Genomic DNA, 23,128 nt, shown 5'->3' with positions numbered 1-23,128 from the left:
ATAGAAACAGAGAACTTTTGGTTGTTGCCTAATGGCAGGGGTGTTGGAGGTGTGGGTAAAAAAAGAAGGGATTAAGAACTACAAATTGGTTGTTACAAAGTAGTTATGGAGATATAGGGTATAGCATAAGGGATATTGCCAATAATATTGTAATAAAAATAAAATAAATAAATAAATAAAAATATGCATGGTGTCAGATAAGTACTAGATTTGTTGGGGTGATAGATGGGAGGGAGTTGAAGGCAGCGTGAAAAAGGTGAAGGAATTAAGAAGTGCAAATTGATAGTTACAAAATAGTCAAGGGTTGTAAAGTAAAGCATAGGGAATATAGTCAGTGATATGGTAATAACTATATATAGTGTTAGGTGGGTACTAGACTAGTCTGGGGGAACACGTCTTAAATTATATAAATGTCTAACCACTATGCTGTCCACCAGAAATTAATATAAAATAATATTGGATGTCAACTCTAATTGAAAAATTTTTGAAGAGGGGAAAAGTTGAAGGAGAATAAGAGGTCCAAATTTCCAGGTATAAAACAAATAAGTCATGGGGCGGTAATGTAAAGCATGGGGAATATAGTCAATAATATTGTGATAGTGTAGTATGGTGTCACATGGTTGCTGGACTTATCATGGTGATCACTTCTTTAGGTATATAAATATTGAATAACTATGGTGTACCCCTAAAGCTAACAAGATATTGTGTGTTAGCTATATATTTTTTAAAAATATTTAAAAATAGGAGGATTTAATAAAGCAGAAATAATAGAAAACACAATTAATACAAGCTGATATTAAAATTCATACATTCCAGATTGTTGAAGTATAAAGCTAAAATCTGTGTAAATCCACCCATGTATATGTATTCTTTAGTTACAGCTTGAAGTTTATCCATTCCAATTTTCTTTTCACACACACACACACACACACACACACACACACACACACACACACATGAATGTACATATACACATTCATACATACATGAAGCTATTTTGGAAAGTGTTTTGAAGTGTTCAATTATTTGAATCATGTTTGATGCTAATTTCTAGTTTTATTACATTATAAGATCATGCATCCTTTATAATTTTCTACTGTTTGTAATTTATTGAAATTTTTTCCATCTGTTTTGTTTGTTTTGGCTAAAATTTTCACTCATGTATTACAAACACATGCCCTTCTTTCCCTGTTTATTGCATTTTGCCTTAAATACTATGTTATGTTTAAAGGCATTGCAAGCTGGGAGTTACTTATTTGCGGTTTCTTGACACAGCTTGGACCATTCTATCAATCTTTGTTTTCTAAGGCATATTTTTAGTTGCATATCTTATAAAGATCTCTAATTAAAATTTGTGCCTTGTTAAATTAGGAGTCCTGTCTTTGAATGGGCCAGTTCAACCTATTTACATTTTTTAAAAAATATATCTATATTTGAGTTTTTCTTTTCTGATCTTGTTTTATATATTTTGATTTTACCTTTCCTTGGAATTACCTTTTTTTCTGTTTTTTGATATATGAACTGTAGTTTCTTTATTGTTTTTAAATATCTCATTTGTGACTTGGCAGTACACACCCTTTTTTGGAAATATAAACACGTATTTTCTAACTATCTAGAATTAAAGGCTGTTTAATGTATGTATATGAAAACAAAATATATTTGCATACAATCTTTGAATACAATCACCTTATCCACTTGTTCCCTAAAAATTCTTCTTTTTTTCTAATATAATTTAGAAATTTGTACAATGTAATTATTATTGAATTTACATTGTTTATTTTTAATATGTTCAATCAAGAACTATTGTCGGCATTTGCTTTGTTTAATGCAATTTTCAATATAATTTAAGACACACTTGAATGTTTAGTATAATAGAATGTAAAGCTTACTACCACGATTTTCCCTTTCTTTAAACGGTCATTTTAATTTATAATATCCAGGCGAGTTGTAATGAGAATTGGAGTAATTTTATTTTTTTTTATATTGTTTCCTTTTTTAACAGCTTATTGAAATATAATTCACATACCATGCAATACATCCATTTGTGGTCATTGTTCTCAGCCCTGAGTATCTGAAAATATCCTTCTGTGATTTTTAAATTTTGTAAGAAATAATACAGACAGATCTTGTGTACATTTTACCCAGGTTCACGCAATGGTGACAACTTAGAAAATTATATTAATAGTACAATGACATAACCAGGATATTGACACTGATACAATCCACCAATCCTATTCAGATTTCCCTACTTTTGCTTGTACTCTGTATGTGTCTGTATGTATGGAGTGGGGTAAGTGTTTAATTTAGCGCAATATTATTGTATAACATGTAAATAAGTGTATTTCCACTAAGGTTAAGTTCCAGAAGAGTTCCATCATTACAAGCATCCCTTATGTTGCCTTTCTATAATTACATGCACCTCCTTCTCTAATTACTGGCAACCACTAATCTATTCTTCATTTCTAAAGCACTGTCTTTTCAAAAATGTTATACAAATGGAATCATACAGTATATAATCTTGTTGAATTGGATTTTTTCACTCAGAATATCCCTGGAAATTCAACCAAGTTGCTGTGTGTATCAATAGTTCATTTATTACTTTTTTACTGCTGACCAGTATTCCATGATAAGTCTATACAACATATTTGTTTAAAATATTCACCTGTTCAAGGACTTCTGATGTAGTTTCCAGTTTTTCTTGTTTGTTTGTTTTTGTTTTTGTTTTTGTTTTCTCATTAAGGATAAAGCTTCTCTAACATTTGGGTACAGATTTTTGTGTGAACAAAATTTTCTTTTATCTAGGATGAATGTCCAAGAGTGCAATTTCTGGATCAAATAGTAATCGCATGTTTAGCATTATAAGAAAATGGTTAACTGTGTTGTAGAGTGGCTATATCATTTAACTTTAATATCAACAATGTGAGTGGTCCAGTTTCTCTGAATCCTGGCCAGCACTTGGTGCTGCCATTATTTTTTATTTTACCCATTCTGATAGATATGTATTGATATCAAATTGTGGTATTAATTTTCATTTCCCTTGTAGGTAATAATATGGTTAATTTTATGTGTCAACTTGGCTGGACCATGGAGCCCAGATATTTGGTCAGACATTATTCTGGATATCTCTATGAGGGTTGATTTTTCTTTATTGATGAGATTAACATTTAAATCAGTGTACTTTGACTAAAATAGATTTCCTTCCATAATGTGGGTGAGCCTCATCTAATCAGTTGAAGGTCTTAATAAGACAAAGACTGACTTCCCCAGAGCAAAAAGGAATTCTTCCAGCAGACAGATTTCAAACTGCATCTGAAACATTGGCCTTTCCCTGAGTCTCCCGCCTCTTGGCCCACGCTGCCAATTTTGGACTTGGCAGCCTTTGTAATAGTGTAAGCCAATTATTTTTTTTCCTTTTATTAAATTTATTGGGGTGACAATTGTTAGTAAAATTACATAGATTTCAGGTGTACAATTCTGTATTACATCATCTATAAATCCCATTGTGTCCAATTATTTAAAATAATTCTCTCTCTCTCTCTCTCCTCTGTCTATCACTCATCATATATACATATATATGTATATACATATATTCATTTTATGTAATATTATATACATACATAATATTATATACATATGTACACACATTATATACATATATACACACACACATTGTATTGGTTCTGTTTCTCTGTAGAACCCTAACTAATACAGGTAATGATGTTTGACATGCTTTTATGTGCTCATTTGCCATCTGTCCATTCTCTTTGGTGAAACATGTTTGTGTTTTTTGCCCATTTTCTAATTAGGTTTCTTTTTTTTTACTCTTGAGCTTTGAGTGATATATATATATATATATATATATATATATATATATATATATATATATTCTAGATACTGGTCCTCAGCCACATATATAGTATGCATATATTTTCTCCCAGTTTGTAGCTTGTAGTTTTACCCTCTTCACAGGTGTTTCACAGAGTGAAGATTGTTAATTTTGATGGTCCAATATGTTAATTTTCCCTTCTATGGATCATGTTTTGGGTGTCATGTCTAAGAACTATTTCCCCAGCCTTATAGCCAAAGATTGTTTCTAAAGTTTTGTTTCTAAAAGTTTTATAGTTTCATAACTTACATTTATATGTGTTATTCATTTTTGAAAATTTTTAAACTAGGTGTGAGATTTAGGTCAAGGTTAATTTTTTGCCTATGGATTTTAATTGATTGCTCAAGCACCATTTGTTGAAAAGGTTATTTTTCTCCATTGAATTGCTTTTGCACCTTTGTCAAAAATCCATTGAGCATATTTATGTGGGTCAATTTCTAGGTTCTCTTTTCTGTTTCTTTGATATATGGGTCTATCACTATACAAATGGCACACTGTCTTAACTACAGTAACTATGCAGTAAGACTTAATATTAGATAGAATAATTTCTCCCATTATGTTCTCTTCACATATCAATTCTACATTGTATTCTTTTTTTTACTTTTTTTGGTTTTTTTTTTAATTAAATTTATTGGGGTGACAATTGTTAGTAAAATTACATAGATTTCAGGTGTACAATTCTGTATTACATCATCTATAAATCCCATTGTGTGTTCACCACCCAGAGTCAGTTCTCCTTCCATCACCATATATTTGATCCCCCTTACCCTCATCTCCCACCCCCCAAAACCGCCCCCGTTACCCTCTGGCAACCACTAAACTATTGTCTGTGTCTATGAGTTTCTGTTTCTCATTTGTTTGTCTTGTTCTTTTGTTGTTTTTGGTTTATATACCACATATCAGTGAAATCACATGGTTCTCTGCTTTTTCTGTCTGACTTGTTTCGCTCAGCATTACTCTCTCAAGATCCATCCATGTTGTCACAAATGTTCCTATATCATCTTTTCTTACCGCCGAATAGTATTCCATTGTGTATATATACCACAACTTCTTTATCCATTCATCTATCGAAGGACATTTTGGTTGTTTCCATGTCTTGGCCACCGTAAACAAAGCTGCAATGAACATTGGAGCACACGTGTCTTTATGCATAAATGTTTTCAGATTTTTTGGGTAGATACCCAGAAGAGGGATTGCTGGGTCATATGGCAATTCTATTCGTAATTCTTTGAGAAACCTCCACACTGCCTTCCATAACGGCTGCACCAGTCTGCATTCCCACCAACAGTGTATGAGGGTTCCTTTTTCTCCACAGCCTCTCCAACACGTGTTACTATTTGTCTTGTTGATGATAGTCATTCTAACTGGGTGAAGTGGTATCTCATTGTGGTTTTTATTTGCATTTCTCTGATGATTAGTGATGTTGAGCATTTTTTCATGTCTATTTGCTATTTGCATGCCCTCTTTGGAGAAATGTCTCTTCAGGTCCTCAGCCCATTTTTCAATTCGGTTGTTTGTTTTTTTGCTTTTGAGTTTCATGAGTTCCTTGTATATTTTGGATATTAGCCCCTTATTGGAGGCACTGTTTGCAAAAATCTTCTCCCATTCAGTTGGTTGCATCTTTATTTTGTCGATGGTTTCTTTTGCTGTGTAGAAGATTTTAAGTTTCATATAGTCTCATTTGTTTATTTTAGCTTTTACTTCCTTTTCCTTTGGAGTCAAATTCATAAAATACTCTTTGAACCCAAGGTCTATAAGGGTACACATATCTTTATGAATAAGGATTTTTGGATTTGGGGGGTAGATACCTAAAAGAGGGATTGATGGGTCATATGATAGTATGGAGGAACTCCATATTGTTTTCTATAATGGCTGTACCAACTTACATTCCTACCAGGAGCGTATAAGGGTTTCTTTTTCTCCACAACCTCTTCAACACTTTTTATTAGTTTTCTTGTTGACAATAGCCATCCTATCAGGTGTGAGGTGGTATCTCATTGTGGTTTTGATTTGCATTTCCCTGATAGCTAGTGAAGTTGAGCATCTTTTCATATATCTATTGGCTGTTTGTATATCTTCTTGAGAGAAGTGTTTGTTCAGGTCCTCTGCCCATTTTTAAATGAGATTGTTTGTTTTCTTGTTGAATTGTATGAGTTCTTTTGATATTTTGGACATTAGCCTCTATTGGAGGTGCTGTTTGCAGATATCTTCTCCCATTCATTTGATTGCCTCTTTGTTTTGTTGAAGGTTTCTTTTGCTGTGCAGAAGCTTTTTAATGTTATATAGTCCCATTCATTTGTTTTTGCTTTTACTTTCCTTGCATTTGAGGTCAAATTCATAAAGTTCTATCTAAACCTAAGGTCCATAAATTCAACACCTCTGCTTCCTTCTATGCAATTTATTGTTTCAGATCTTATGTTTAGGTCTTTGATCCATTTTGGTTAATTTTGGTATATGGTGACAGATAGCATTCTAGTTCATTCTTTTACATGTGGCTTTCCAATTCTCCCAGTACCATTTATTGAAGAGGCTTTCTTTTCTCCATTGTATGTTTTTGGCTCCTTTGTCAAAAATTATTTGCCCATATATATGTGAGTTTATTTCTGGGGTCTCATTTCCAATTCATTGGTCTGTGTGTCTGTTTTTCTGCTAATACCATGCTGTTTTGATTATTGTTGCTTTGTAGTATAATTTGAAATCAGTGGGTGTGATATCTTCAGCCTTGTCTTTTTTTTTCGGGATTGCTTTGGCTATTCTTGGTCTTTTGTGATTCCATATAAATCTAATTATATTTTGTTCTATTTTTTAAAAAAACTGTCATTTGGATTTCGATGGGAATTGCATTAAATCTGTATATTGCTTTAGGTAATATGTCCATTATATAGTTCTTTTTTTATTTTCATTTTATTGGGGAATATTGGGGAACAGTGTGTCTCTCCAGGGCCCACCCACTCCAAGTCGCTGTCCTTCAATCTAGTTGTGGAAGGCGCAGCTCAGCTCCAAGTCCAGTCGCCGGTTTCAATCTTTACTTGCAGGGGATGCAGCTTATCATCCCATGTGGAAATCGAATTGGCATCCTTGTTGTTGAGAGCTGGCACTATAACCAACTGAGCCATCTGGCTACCCCTATATATTTCTTATTTAGTTTTTTATTTATTAAATTTATTGAGGTGACATTGGTTAGTAAAATTATATAGGTTTCAAGTACACATTTCTTTAATACATCATCTATATATTGCATTGTGTGTTCACCACCCAGTCAGTTCTCCTTCCATCACCATATAGTTGACCCCCTTTACCCTCTTCTTCTACCCCTCCCCCCTTAACTATGTATATTCTTCCAATCCATGAACGTGGAATATCTTCTCATGTCTTTGCATCTTCTTCAATTTTTGTAATAGCGTCTTATACTTTTCAGTGTATAGTTCCTTCAAATTATTAAGTTTATTCATAGATATTTTATTCTTTTAGTTGCAATTGCAAAAGAAATTGTGTGTTTTTTTTCTGATTTCTTTTTCTGAAATTTTATTATTAGCATATAGGTATGCGATGAGCTTTTGTATGTTGATTTTGTATCCAGCCATTTTATTATATTTGTTTATTGCATGTAATATTTTTTTTTGTGAAGTCTTTAGGATTTTTCTATATAAGGAATTGTCCTCTGCAAAAAGTGACAATTTGACTTCTTCATTCCAAATTTGAATGCCTTTTATTTCTTTCTCTTGCCTGATTGCTTTGGCTGGGACTTCCAGTACTACATTGAATAATGGTGATGAGAGTGGGCATACTTGTCTTGTTCATGATTTTAGAGGAAAAGCTCTCTGTTTGTCATCATTATGATATTAGCTAAGGGCTTGTCATATATGGCCTTTATTACATTGAGGTACTTTCTCTTCTATATCCATTTTATTAAGTGTTTTATTGATTAAATGGATGTCGTATCTTGTCAAATCCTTGTTCTGCATCTATTGATATGATCATACAATATAATTTTTATTTATTTTGCTAATGTTGTTTATCACATTATTCAATTGCATATGTTGACTCATCCTTGGACCCTTGGATGAACCTCCCTTAATCATGATGTGTTATTTTTTTAATGTATTCAACTTGCTATTTTTTTTTGTTTAAGATTTTTGTATTAGTATTCATCAGAGGTATTAGTCTGTGGTTTTCTTTATTTTTGTGTTATCCTTGTCAGGATTTGGTATCAGGGTCGTGTTGGCATCATAAACTGAATTAGGAAGTGTTGCCTCTTCTTCAATTTTTTGAAAGAATTTGAGAATGATAAGTATTAAATCTTCCTTGAACATTTGGTAGAATTCACTATTAAAGCCATCCAGTCCTGGAGTTTTACTCTTTGGGAAATTTTGGATGATTGTGTCAATTTCCTTACTGTTGTCAGTCTATTTAGGTTATCCAGATTTTTGTGATTCAGTCTAAGAAGATTATACATGTATATTTCTAAGAATTTGTCCACTTCTTCTATGTTATTGAATTTGGTGGCATATAGTCTTTAATAGTATTCTTGTGTGATCCTTTGTATTTCTATGGCATGTGTCATAACTTCTTTTTCATTTCTGATTTTGTTTGAGTCTTTTCCATTTTTTCCTTAGTGCGGCTAGGCAGAGGTTTGTCTAATTTTACTAATCTTTTCAAAGAACCAGCTTTTTGTTGCATTAATTTTTTCTATTGTCTCTTTGTTCTCTGTTTCATTAAATTTTACTCTAATTTGTATTATTTCCTTCCTTCTGCTGACATTGGGTTTCATTTGTTCTTTACCAAGTTCTTTTAGATGTAATTTTAGGTTGTTTACTTAGGATTTTACTTGTTTTTGAGGTAGGCCTGTAACGATATAATCCCTCTGATTACTGCTTTTGCTGCATCCAAAGTTCTAATATGTTGTACTGTCATTCTCATTTGTCTCTATGTATCTTTTGATCTATCCTTTTCTATGGTCATACAACCACCTTGAGTACACCCGATCTCTTCTGTCTATTTTATTTTGCTTGAGTTTTGGTACTTTGTACTTCTCAAGCAATTCGTTCATTTCTTCTAAGTTGTTGAATTTATGAGTATAAAATTGTTCGTAGTATTACTTGATTATCTTTTTAATGGCTGCAGGATCTTCAATGGTATTTCCCTGTCTCATTCTTTACATTGGTAATTTATGTCTTTTCTCTCTCTCTTTTGTGTTTTTGCTAGTCTTGCTAGAAGTTAATCATATCTGTTGATTTTTTTTGAAGAAGCAGATATTTGTTTCCTTTATCTTTTCCTATTATTTTCCTGTTTTAATTTTATTGATTTCCGTTCTTTATTATGTCCTTACTTTTGTTTGCTTTGGGTTTATTTTGCTATCTTTTGTTGTTATTTCTCAATGTAAGATCACAGATTATGTATTGGATACATTTCCTCTTTTTTAATGTAAGAATTTAGTAGTACAAATTTCCCTGTTAGAACTGTTTTAGACGCAGCTCACATATATTGATATAATAGATTTTTATTGTTATTCAGTTCTATGTATTTTTATTTCATTGAAACTTCCTCTTTGGTCAACAGATTAATTAAAAGTGTGTTTTTAACTTCCCAAATGTTTGCAGATTTTCTTGTTATTGTCTTAATTTGATTTCACTTTGGTTATAGAACACACTGTATGATTTCAATTATTTTAAATTTGCTGAATTTCTTTTCTATAGTCCACGATATGGACTACCTTTGTGAATGTTCTGTGGGCAATGGAAAAAAAATGGTCTATATTAGTGTTATTGGGTGCAGCATTCTACATATATCAGATAGATCCTGTTTGTTAGTTGTCTTTTTCACTTATTTTATTTTTACTCATTTTCTATCTAGTTGTTCTATCAATTGCAGAGAGTGGAATGTTGATGTGCACAATCATAATTCTGTATTTGTCTATTTCTCATTCATCTCTTTCAGTTTTAGTTTCACACTTTTTTTTTTTTTTTTTTTAAGATTTTATTGGGGAAGGGGAGCAGGACTTTATTGGAGAACAGTGTGTACTTCCAGGACTTTTTTCCAAGTCAAGTTGTTGTCCTTTCAATCTTAATTGTGGAGGGTGCCATTCAGCTTCAAGTTGTCCTTTCAGTCTTAGTTGTGGAGGGCACAGCTCAGCTCCAGGTCCAGTTGTCATTGCTAGTTGCAGGGGGTGCAGCCCACCATCCCCTGCGGGAGTCGAACCAGCAACCTTGTGGTTGAGAGGACGCGCTCCAACCAACTGAGCCATCTGGGAGCTCAGCAGCAGCTCAGCTCAAGGTGCCGTGTTCAATCTTAGTTGCAGGGGGCGCTGCCCACCATCCCTTGCGGGACTCGAGGAATTGAACTGGCAACCTTGTGGCTGAGAGCCCACTGGCCCATGTAGGAATCGAATCGGCAGCCTTTGGAGTTAGGAGCATGGAGCACTAACCGCCTGAGCCACCGGGCTGGCCCAGTTTCATGCATTTTGATTCATGTATTTGTGTTGTTCACTGGGCACAAAATTAGAATGGCTACATCTTCATGGTGGATTGATCTTTTGTTATTAAGTGACCTTCCTGTTTGTCTCTAATTATTCTCTTTGCTCTAATGTCTACTTTGTCTGATAGTATACTCTTACTTTTTATTAATGTTTGCATCATGGTAACTATTTTTTAATCCTTTTGCCTTTTGCTTTAAATCTATTTTTTTCATTGTAGTTGAAGTGAGTTTCTTGTAAAAGATTATGTTTTGTTTTTGTTTATCCACTCTGCTAATTTATTTTAACTCGTACATTTAAATCATTTACATGTAATGTGATTATTGATTTGTAATACCCACCCAGGGCTCAAAGATGTCAGTTGATTGCTTGATTTTTACTTTACTTTTTTTTAATTAAAGTTTATCGGGGGTGACAATTGTTAGTAAAGTTACATAAATTTCAGGTGTGCAATTCTGTACTTTACTTTTTAATTGTTTCTTTAGTTTTCTTTTCTTGTCTTCCTATGAGTTGCATGAACATTTTTCAATGTTTTATCTAGAGTGTTTCAGAGTACATAGTTTTATGTGGTTTTCTAGATGGTTATCCTCATTAGTATGACATATATACGTCACTCATCATGATCTACCAGTACTGACATTTTACCACTTTGTGTGATGTATGTAAACCTTACTTCTGTTTATGTACTTTGACCCTCTCCAATTTTGAAATTAATTTGTCTGATGAACACACAATGGGATTTATCGATGATGTAATACAGAATTGTACACCTGAAATCTATGTAATTTTACTAACAATTGTCACCCCAATAAATTTAATTAAAAAAAAATTAAAAAAAAATTAATTTGTCTTAAATATTTCCTCCAAATAGATTGAGCACCATAACAGACGGTGTTAAAATTTCTGTTTCAAACATTACATATATTTAAGAAAATCATGAAAATAATAGTTTATTACACTTAGTTCTACTTTTACCTAAACCAATATTATTATTTTTTTCAGTATAAAGTACATTATTTCTGTAGTATTTTTGTGCTAGATTTTTTATGTGATTTTTGAGGAAGATGTTTCATATACAAGCTAAGACATCTACAAATAAAAATGTCCCTACACTTTCAACATAATATACAAAACTGTAAAATCTGTTAAGGTGGAAACTCTCTGGAATTTCTTAAAGTATTGGAAAGTACACCATGGCAAAAGAAAGCATTGTATATAAATAGTGTTTAAGCATTCTGTAATATATGGTGTTCTTAGTGTAATTGAAGTCTAACTTATCTATATATACACAAAATATTTCAGAAAGAAGATGACGTAAAAAAAAGAACCAGTTCTTTAAATTACGCTTGATCACGTAGGTGAGCAAGTTTCTGTGGTAGTTTATCCTATTCCATGGAAGCAACTTGTGCCAACAGATCCTGTCTGACCCTGTGTAGTTCCATATTGAAATCAACATCAACTTCATCTGCCATTTCCTGAAGCAGCATATCCACTTTGTTTTGTGGTGTTGTTAGGGTTGTAGTGCTACTCATTGTGTCTTCCATTTGTTGTGTTTGAACATCCAGTGTTTCAAATCGGTGTTCAAATTTGTCCATCAGGGCAGAAATCTTTTCAAGGTTCACGCACCTTAATGTAACATCCATAGACTTAACTACACCTTCTATGGACTTGGTTACCTTACCCATTGTTACTGCAGTTTGAACTCTGGCTGCCATAACATCAACCTTAGCACTCATTCTCAAGAAATTAGCTGCTTGGCTCTTCTGGTGGATTACATTTGTAGCACATATCTTGCAAATTCTGTATTTGCCTTTCTGAATGGCTTTTTAATCTTGACCTTTTCAGCCTTTTCTTCTTTATCACATATCTTGGCATTCCTATTATTATTATTATTATTTTTGCTACAAACTTCAAGTTAAATAGGTGTTTCTCCATATTCCACATGGTTCCACGACTTTTCTTGGGAGGTGACATCCAAGGACAGTGGCATGGGTTTGACAGGAGAACATTCTGAGTACCTTCTTAGTAAGTCCTCACCTGTGGCCACCAGACTCCTTGGTTTGCGACCCCACTTCCTGTTTTTACCAATATTATTTTTTGTTTTCTGATGTTCCAGGTCTTCTTCTGTTATCATTCCCTTTTTGTTAAGATAATTTCATTTAGCCATTCTTTAAGGATTGGCTTGCTGCCAACAAATCACTAGTTTTTCTTCACTTCAGAATATTTTTGTTTCGAATCCTTCTTTTCTTAAGGATTTTTTGTTTGTTTTTTGCTTTTTTGTTACTGTTGTTTTTTGTTTTTTTGCTAGATATAGAATTCATGGTTGGCAGAACTTTTCTTCTAGTACTACTTGAAAAATAGTATGTTACCTCCTTCTCATTGCCATAGTTTCCAATGAAAAAACCCACTGCCATGTGGCCATGTGAATTAGTGTTTCTCTGAAAGTAATATTTTGTTTTTCTCAATTACTTTTAAGGTGTTTTTTTTTTTTTTTTTTTTTGTCTTTAGTTTTCAAAAGTTCAAATATGGTGTGCATTGGCATGGATTTCTTTTTGGCTTTGATCTTGAATTTATTCGGTTTCTTGAATATGTAGCTTTTTATTTTTGCTTGTATTACCTTTCCCTATATAATTTCCTCAAATATTTTTTTCAGATACACTCTCTCTTTCTAATTTTCAGGACCTCCAAATGTTATCAATGCTGTCTTTTTCTTGTTGTTGTTGTTATTGACTCACAGATCCTTGAGACTATTCTTTTTTCTTTTCTTTTCTTTTTTCTTTCTGGTCTATTTTCTCTGAATTTTTTAGATTGGGTAAATTCAATTGATCTGTCTTTAGTTCACTGATTCTATATTCTGCTATCTCCACTCTACTGTTGATACTATGAGTATTTTTCTTTTTAAAATTTTTATTATTGCATTTTCACTTCTATAATTTCTTTTTGGTTCATTTTTATAACTTTTATTTCCATGCTAAGATTTTAATTTTTCTATTTTTCCAAGAGTTTTTAATTGTTTATTGAAGCATTTTTATGATAGCTGCTTGAAGGTTCTTTTCAGATATTTGCAATATCTGATTCATCGAGGTATTGTAATTCCTATATGGGATTTTGTTGTTGTTGTTGTTGTTGTTAAGTGACAATGAGTACATTGAGTTATACATGAAAGGTAGAAAAGAAATCAATAGGAATATTCTTGAAATTCCTGGCGTAGTTAAAGGGCTGTGAGATGTAGTATAGTCCTTTTACACACATAGTGGGGGCCTATTTGCTTTCCTATTCCCACAGTTGGAACAATAGACACTTCTAAGCTTTTAAAGAGTAGTTTATCTTGTCTTTGGAAAAGTAATTTGAGGAAACATGATGAGAAGTGAGCAGGCTTAGTAAAGGGAGGTAGTGAATAGCAAGAGATAACAAAAATACCTGGAGTTTTCTTTTTTCATGTAATAACGGAAGTTCTTCTACCTGTTTGTTTTATTTTTATATTATATTGAAATCTTGTTTCCATTTTTGAATACTCAGTTATCCACTCATTGTCAAAGTGAATCCAGTTTAATTAGAAGAGGTGGGTTACAAAAACAATGACATGTCCTCACAGGCACCAGTTAAAGGTACACTTGTGAAATATGGCTATCTAGATGTATACACTTTTCCATTGCTAAGGTCAGTATTCTCATTATTTACGGAAATTGTAGTGAGGTATTTAAAAATATTTTAATGTTTTTCTCTTCTTTTTTTATTCTTAAGCTAAATAAATAAGCAAAGATCCAATCGTATCTCAAAATATTTGTTGGGTTTTCTTCACTCCATTGCCAATCAGTTGGGTTATGCAAAATAGTCTTGATTGGACAGTAGGTATTTTTCATTCATGACTGTAACTGTCAAACATGTTAGAGTAGTCTATTTTTAGTGAAAGCACAAGCTGCAGATAGCATGTCGATTCAACACAGTGGGAACTCACTCTTATGTCTGTGAAGATACTTTGATTTATTGCTCTCTTAGGCTAGAAAGCCTAACCTCAACAGCCATACCACCACAGAGGTAAGTTCTTCTTGCAAAATATTAATTTAGCATTTAAAATTAAAGGTATTTAAGTGAGTGCTAAGAGAGTAATGTATCCTCATCACTAGAAATCAATTTTCCTGATACATCCAAAGGAAATGTTGGAATGTATGTTTTTTGCTTAAAGTATGCTTAAACAAAAGTAAAAGTCTCCTACAATAGAAAAACATACACTCGTTTGCCAACTCAACAATATATATTAAATATCTATTGGGTTCAAACTAATATAATAGGTACTATGAGAAATCAATAATTCACTATTTCATTCTACAAGCATTTATTAAATATCTGTTATATGCAAGATTTTAAATAGTCTCTATAAAAAAATGTGTTGCAAGACATATTTCTTCCCCCCAGCTAGCTTAAAACCCAGTAAGATTGTGTCTACAATACAAACCTGTATCTTAAGTATGCAAGCATACCACCAATATTTCTGGGGCTCCAGGCAAGAGTACAAAATGGCTTGCCACATCTCTAAGTATTTAAATGACTAACAAAATGCTAAATAAAATGTCCTCAGAATTCTGCATCAGAACATAGAAGTATAGAAAGAACCACTGTTCAGATCCCTAGCCTGTTGCCTACTCCCCTTCTTTTATCACACACAACTTAGTCTTATTCAAAAGAAACCTTGTGTGCACATGTAGGAATTTCCAAGCCCTCGCTTACAGTATACTCACAACTTCTGTAAACAGTTATTCCATGGACACCTTTCTGCCTAGTGGTGTATACAGTGGAAGAACATATCTACAGTAGAGACTAGGGCACGACCAGAAGAGGGTTTAACAGTTGGGAAGGGAATGTTGGGATTCTGAATACAAAGTGTCATCTAAAAGAGATTGCAGGATTTTGGTGAGAACCGCCCCCTAAGCCCCTAGGTGCTTCACTCTGTGGAAGTGGAGTAGCTGAAGGAGTGTTAGAGTGCTGTCCACTAAAGCGCAGGACCCTCAGCAGAGGCCATTCTTGCTAGGATTTAAGGGCAATGCAACAACCATGAAGAAATACAGACTGTATAGTTGGATATAATATAGTGCACCCATATGATTCAGTTATTAAAAAGAAAGACAATGTCTACATGTATTGACATAGAAAAATGTCAGTGTCACATGGTTAAGTATAATAATTCATGTAATATGTCTTTTGTGAAAACACAACTTAAAATATTACATATACACATACATATTTGTACATATTTGTGTGAGTACAGAGAAAAACAGCTGAGTAACAGCGTTGCTATCAGAGAAGGGATGAGATTGGAGAGAATATTTATTTTTAGCTTTATTCAGATATACTTAATATACAAAGATTTACATGGATATAATGTGTTTGTTTTGATGAATTTGGATGTATACAAATACTAGTGATATCATCACCACAATCAAAATAATAATCATACCCATCTCATGCTAGGGGTTTTTACCACCAAAAAAAGAAGAAGAAAAAAAGCAAGGGATATTTCTTTTTACCACCAAAAAAAGAAAAAAAAGAAAGAAAAAAATTGGATATGTTGGAGAATATTTTCTTTATACAATTTTCTATATTTTATATATTTATTAGAGTGAGCATGTACTATTTTTGTAATAAAAATCCAATATATATTTTATAATGTCAAGGAACATATATTGATTACCTACTATGTTATGTGCTAGTGTCAAAAAAAGTCTCATCTCATTTTAATTTTTTTATTTTTTGCTCATCCTAGTCATCCAATTGAGGAAAATATTGTTTCAAGAGATAAAATTACTTGCAATGTCACCAGCTAGTAAATGGAGAAGCAGTTCAACCTGAGGTCTTCTGATTATAAGTCCACTACTTCTTCAACTTTTACCACAGTTTATTTCAAAATTAAAAAAACAGTAACATTACAGAAGAATTTTCTACGTATAATTTGGATTTATTTATCCTTAGTTCTGACCAACTTTTGAGACTTCCGTATGTCTTTCAGATTACTAGCATATGATTTAGTGATTTATACCCCTAATTATACAACAATCTGGACACTGCTCTGTTTTGGGCTTCTTTGCTTGTCTATTTTTATTGCTAGGGTTGTCTAATATGATGACATGATTACATGGGCATCCACAGTTCACCTCTTAATTTTGGGTATTATGTTGTTGCAGTTCAACAGGGAAACCCCAGGGAATCCTAAGGCACTGAGGTAATAGCTAGATGAGAGTCCATGACTCAGATGCCAGAAAGGCCATTCATTCAATAATATTCTAGTGACCTGTACTCTTGTGTGAACTAGTGGTAGTGATATTTCATCGCAATACATGTATCTCTTAGCAACCTGAAAGAATAAGAAACAAACCAGTTCTTTATAGTTTAATAAGGTGGGCCCACATATACCTCATTTCATTCTCACAATTGTCTTGCGATATAAGTATGGTTAGTTCCATTTTATGGATGACTAACTAAGGCTTAGTGAGGTTAAATAACTTTCCAAAGAAGGCATTAGCCAGTGTTCTTCAAAGAAACACAACCAAAAAGATATGCAACACACACACATGCACATATTTGAAGACACAGGAAAGAGTTGCAGTTTGAGTCCAAAGGCAGTCTGCTGACAGAATTCCTTGTTTGGGAGAAGGCAGTCTTTATTCGCTAAACCCTTCAATAGATTATGTGATGCCCACCCACATTATAAGAGATAATGTGCTTTACTAAAAATCCTTGATTTAAATATTAGTCTCATCCAAAAAACACCTTCACATAAACATCCAGAATAATGTTTGATCAAATATCTGGGCACTGTGGCCCAGCCAAGTTGATACACATAATTAAACATCACAGTACCACAATTAAAACTTTATTTTAGCTGTTGCCCTAAGACAATGGAAGACTCTAGTCACTTTATTATTTTAATGATGCTATTGTTTGTTCACATTTCAGAAAGGATATAGATCATTACTAAAGGACACACTTCTATTGATAAGGTTCCCATATCTAATATTTAGACAATGAACCAGGGAATAGAGAGAGGAGGATATTGAGAAAAGTAAAAATATTGACACAATGTACTTCCTTAAGTTACTATGCTTATAGCAAAGTGAGAAAAGAGATTAGTCATTTCTTAGTTTATGATTTCAGCCTTTCTATAGAAGGCCATAGAAACTGCAATTAAGTATCAACTGAATTTATAAACAAAATTTGTGCTAATCATCTTTAAATAATTTTAAGAAACATAGTAATACACAGGGCTAATTTCTTCATTTCGGTACAGATGTTCTCTCGAAAGTTTGATCAATCATTAGCAGACACTGAGGCTTGAAAAATACCTATTTATCATTTTTTTCTTTTTAATACGAAGAGACAAAAGGTAATTGCTTGTCATTTGGATAACTCAAAAATTACTTGTAAGTGCTACTTTTCTTACATTGTACTGAGAAAGGATTACAATATACTTTATTTGGTAATGTTAGAATCTGACAGGGGTATATAAGTGCTTAGTATTTAGTGATAGAGTGAAGTTACGTTTTTTGTCAAATGTATTCTATAAATAAAACTAAAATCATGTCTACATAGCAAAGGCTGAATCAAGTAGGGATGATTTGCTTTGGATATCTGTACTAGTAATAAACGTGATCAGTACTACAATATAATATCTTTATATAGATAGCTTGAAATGAGTAAATAATGCCAACATGTATCTATTTATTTGGACTATCATTATAATAAACCAAATCTATTATTTCATAATCTGACAAGTTGTACATCTATCAGCAACTACCAAAGCAACCATGTTTGGAATTCTGTCTTAACCATGTTCTAAATTTATGTCTATATAGTATAAATTGAAAAACTAATTGATTTTTATCTTGTGATTAAACATGTGAGATTGTGTTAATTCTCTGCTGCCTCCAAAAAACCCACTAAAATGGTAAAAGTAAGAATTTTAAATGGTGTATCCACAACCATAAAAGTAATGAGAAAGGAAATGACAGTAATAAATAAGAGATGTTCACACACATGAGGAGGTTCTAAAGTGGACACATGAGTGGCAATGACTTAAGTGATAAGAGAAAACAAGGAACTAAGGGTTTTCAGAGTGAAATGCCAACTAGAACCCAATAAAATTGGGTTATGGATTTTCAGAAAATCTCAAAAATTGGGGCCATCAGTGACTTCAGAAGCTAGGGTGAGGCAGAGGGTCAAACAGGAACAGGGCTTAAAAATATGCTTATGGAGCCATTAGATTTTCAGACTTTCTTCCTCACTCTTGCAGCAACAGAACCATAAAGGCTCTGAAGTCAGGGACACCAGAAAAGACATAATGGAAGAGAGGAGAGAAATGCTGTACTGAAACATGCAAATCAATGAAAGTAAACATATTAAATGTGAAATGTCAAGTCCCTGTTTGGCTTCCAAAAACAGAGTCAGGATTACAGTTTCAAAAATGTAAAATCCAAGATTCCCTTCTGAGGAAAACAAACCATCAAAAGAATGATATTTGGAGGTCCCTGGAGAAATAACCAGGATTGTTATAATTTACATTATGGTGAAGCCGACCAATACACAGGTCCTCCTAAAGCACATAGAGCTTTTGATTAGGTTTTTGGTACATCAGTCTTAACTCTAAGTGGACACCCAAGATTCATAATATGTTCTTAATCCGATTTTGTTATGAGAGATCAAGACTCACAATACAGAAAATTTGAGGAAACACAGGAAGTTCAGGAATCCCTCTACCACAAAAGCCCAAAAGACAATAATGTCTTTAGAGAACTAAGATAAGATTATATAAAAACCACCAACAAAATAAAAAATAAACATTTTTAAAAGACTATCATATGTATACATCACTGAGAAGATCTTGTTATACCTAGTGTTACAGAAGATATAGGTAAACAAGTATGCCACATATGAGGTCTGACAATTAAGTTCATGAACTTGCCACTGTGTGCTTACATTGGCAGCACTGTACAAACAGCTCGGTAAGTTTTCATAACCTTTGTATATCAAAGTCTCACAGCTGTGTTCATGTCAACATGTGGCAGTGTCTTACTGAGTGGCATTTATTGTTGTTGTGCCATGTTTTTGTGTGCCATCTCAAGAATGTCTGAGTTTGAATTAGAGCAACGAACAAACATTAAATTTCTTGTTAAACTTGGCAAGAGTGGAAGTAAAATCAGGGACATGTTAGTCCAAGTTTATGGGGATAATGCCATGAAGAAAATGGCAGTGTACAAATGGATTAAACGATTTTCTGAGGGGAGAGAATGCATCATTGATGAAGAGGGGTCAGGGTGGCCAGAAATGAGCAGAACTGACAAAAAAAATTGCAAAAAGTTGTTGAATTGTCCATCAAAATGGTCAGCTGACTGAGAATCATCGCAGACCAAGTAAACATTGATAAACAGGAAAATCTTAACTGAAAATCTTGCCATGAGAAATGTGTGTGCAAAAAGGGTCCCAAAGGAGCTCACCAATGAACAAAAGCAAAGGAGAGTCAAAGTTTACCGAGACCTTTTGGAGAGGCAAAATGGTATTTTGGTCCATGTTACCACTGGTGATGAAACATGGTGTACCAATACAACCCTGAAACAAAGCGTCAAAGTGCACAGTGGAAGTCAGCCAATTCTCCACGACCAAAAATCTTCTGTCAGTCCAATTCAAGAGTCAAAATGATGTTACTAATCTTTTTTGACATCAGAGGGATTATTCATTATGAATTTGTACCAACTGGACAAAGAGTTAACCAAGTTTACTATTTGGAAGTGCTGAAAAGGCTGAGTGAAACAGTTTGGCAAAAATGACCTGAACTTTTCTCCAATAATTCATGGCTCTTGAATCACGACAATGCACCAGCTCACATGGCACTGTCTGTGAAGGAGTTTTTAGCCAGTAAACAAATAACTGTACTGGAACCTCCTTCCTACTCACCTGATCTGGCCCGCAATGACTTCTTTCTTTACTGAAAGATAAAGGAAATATTGAAAGGAAGACATTTTGATGACATTCAGCACATCAAGGGTAATACAATGACAGCTCTGATGGCCATTGCAAAGAAAGAGTTCCAAAATTGCTTTGAAGGGTGCACTAGGCACTGGCATCAGTGCATAGCTTCTCAAGCAGAATACTTCAAAGGTGACCATAGTGATATTCAGCAATGAGTTATGTAGCACTTTTTTTAGGATGACTTTTTTTAGGATGACTTTGCAAGCTCATATATTAAGTTTAAAACTCTGGAGGATTGACAGATTGAAATCAACAAATATAATTTTTCATACTAGAAAATATCACTATGAAAAGAAACGTGCACCAAACATGAAAAGAAAAGGATAAGCTTTGCTTTGCTGGACTACAAGGGAAAGATAGCAGTGGTAGTACCATATTACTTACTGACTACAGCATAGCAAAACATAGGTATTTACAGTACATATTATTTTCCTGGCTAGAGGTTGATTACTTTTCTCAAGCCTTCCTCTTGGTCCACCGAATTTTATGTGGCACATCATTAGATGTTTTCTCTGATATGCATCAAATGAGGGCTAAATTTAAGTAAATATGTAGCACAAAATATATAGACCTGGAAATAGACCATTAAGTATCTCCTTATACGTTTTGTAACAGGAAGTCCTAATTTATGTATTATCTTAAAGAATTTTCTTTACCCTTACGGGACTATTATCATTTCTGTTTTCCTTCAGGTTTGAGGTGCATTTTTTGCTTATTTGTTTGTTTTGTTCTTATGTGTTTTTTTTTAATTATAATGTATTGGAGTGACATTGGTTAGTAAAATTGTACAGGTTTCCAGTGTACAATTCTATAATTCATCATTTATATATTGTATTGTGTGTACACCACCTAGTCAGTTATCCTTCCATCACCATAAGTTTGATCTCTTTTACCCTTTTCTACTATTCCCTCTCTCCACTTACCCTCTGCTGACCACTACCCTCTGTCTATGGTTTTTGTTTGTTTGTTTGTCTTCTTCATTTGTTGCTTTCAGTTTTATTTCCTACATATGATTGTAATCATATGGCGCTTGACTTTTTCTGTCTGACTCATTTCACTTAGCATGATAATCTCAAGATCCATTTATGTTGTCACAAATGGCAATATTTCATCTTTTTTATGGCAGGGTAGTATCCCATTGTGTATATACACAGACTCTTCTTTTCAAATCACCTATTGAAGGACACTTTGGTTGTTTCCATGTCTTGGCCACCATGAATAATGCTGCAGTGCACATAAGGGTACACATATCTTTATGGATAAGTGTTTTCAGTTTTTTTGGGGTAGATACCCAGGAGAGGGATTACTGCGTTGTATGATAATTCTATTCTTAATTTTTTTATGAACTCCACACTTTTTTTCTATAGTGACTGTACCAATTTGAACTCTCACCAGCAGTGTATGAGGGTTCCTTTTCTCCACAGCCTAACACTTGTTGTTACTTTCTTTTTGATAATAGCCATTGTCACATGTGTGAGGTGGTATATCATTGTAGTTTTGATTTGCATTTCCTAATAGCTGGTGAAGTGGAGTATTGTTTCATATCTCTTGGCTGTTTGTATGTGTTTTGGGGAGAAGCGTCTCTTCAGGTCTCCTGCCCATTTTTTATTTTATTTTTTAAATATAATTATTTTATTTTCAAGATTTAAAAAAAAATATAGCTAACATACAATATTGTATGAGTTTCAGGGGTACGCCATAATTATTCAACATTTATACATCTAAAGACGTGATCACCATGATACGTCCAGCAACCATCTGACACCATCATATGCTATCACAGTATTATTGACTGTATTCCCCATGCCGTATGTTCCATCCCCATGACATTTTATACCTGGAAATTTGGACCACTTATTGCTCTTCACCCCCCCACCCGCATTTTTGTTTTTTTTAATTACAGTTGACATTCAATATTATTTTATATTAGTTACAGGAGATACAGCATAGTGATTAGACATTTTTATAATTTAAGAAGTGATCCACCTGACTAGTCTACTACCCACCTGGCACTATATATAGTTATTGTTATATCATTGACTGTATTCCCTATCCTATACCCTACATCTCCATGACTACTTTGTAGCAACCAATATGTACTTCTTAATGCCTTCCCCATTTTCACCCACAATCCCAACCACCCTCCCATCTGTCAACCATCAAAATGTCCTCTGTATCTATGATTTTGTTTTTCATTTGTTTGTTTGTTTTGTTCTTTTGATTTTACATATAACTGAAATCTCATTGCATCTGCCTTTCTCTGACATACTCCACTCACCAAAATACCCTCCAGGTCCACCCACGCTGCTATAGGTGGCAAGAACCCATTCCCTTCCACGGCTGAGCAATATTCCATTGTACATATGTACCACCTCCTCTTTACCCATTCTTCCATTGACAGACATCTAGGCTGCCTCCACATCTTGGCCATTGTAAACAATGCTGCAATGAACATATGGATACACACATCCCCTCGAAGTAGTGATTTGATTTCCTTCTGATAAATACCCAGAAGTGGAATCACTGGGTCCTTCTTTGTTTCTTGTTATAGCCTTTGTTTTAAAGTCTATTTTGTCTGGTATGAGTATGGCTACTTCAGCTTTTTGTTTGTTTCCATTTTTATAAAATAACATTTTCCCTCTCTTTACTTTCTGTCTGTTTTTGTGTCTTTCAATCTGCAGTGATTCTTTGGTAGGCAGCATGTGTGAGACTTTTATTTTCTCATCCATTCACCTCTCTTATGTCTTTTGATT

General features: G+C 33.5%; 1 pseudogene; it reads right to left on the bottom strand.

Moving 5' to 3' along the window:
• Nucleotides 1-11,738: 11,738 nt before the first annotated feature.
• Nucleotides 11,739-12,302, bottom strand: LOC109460337 (charged multivesicular body protein 1B2-like; annotated as a pseudogene).
• Nucleotides 12,303-23,128: the final 10,826 nt, after the last annotated feature.

Source organism: Rhinolophus sinicus, chromosome 18 (genome assembly GCF_057876585.1).
Source record: "Rhinolophus sinicus isolate RSI-liver-muscle chromosome 18, RSI-T2T, whole genome shotgun sequence".
In the NCBI taxonomy this organism is placed as follows: Eukaryota; Metazoa; Chordata; class Mammalia; order Chiroptera; family Rhinolophidae; genus Rhinolophus; species Rhinolophus sinicus.
The sequence above is the reverse complement of the archived record's forward strand: the minus strand, read 5'-3'. Positions and strand labels throughout refer to the sequence as shown.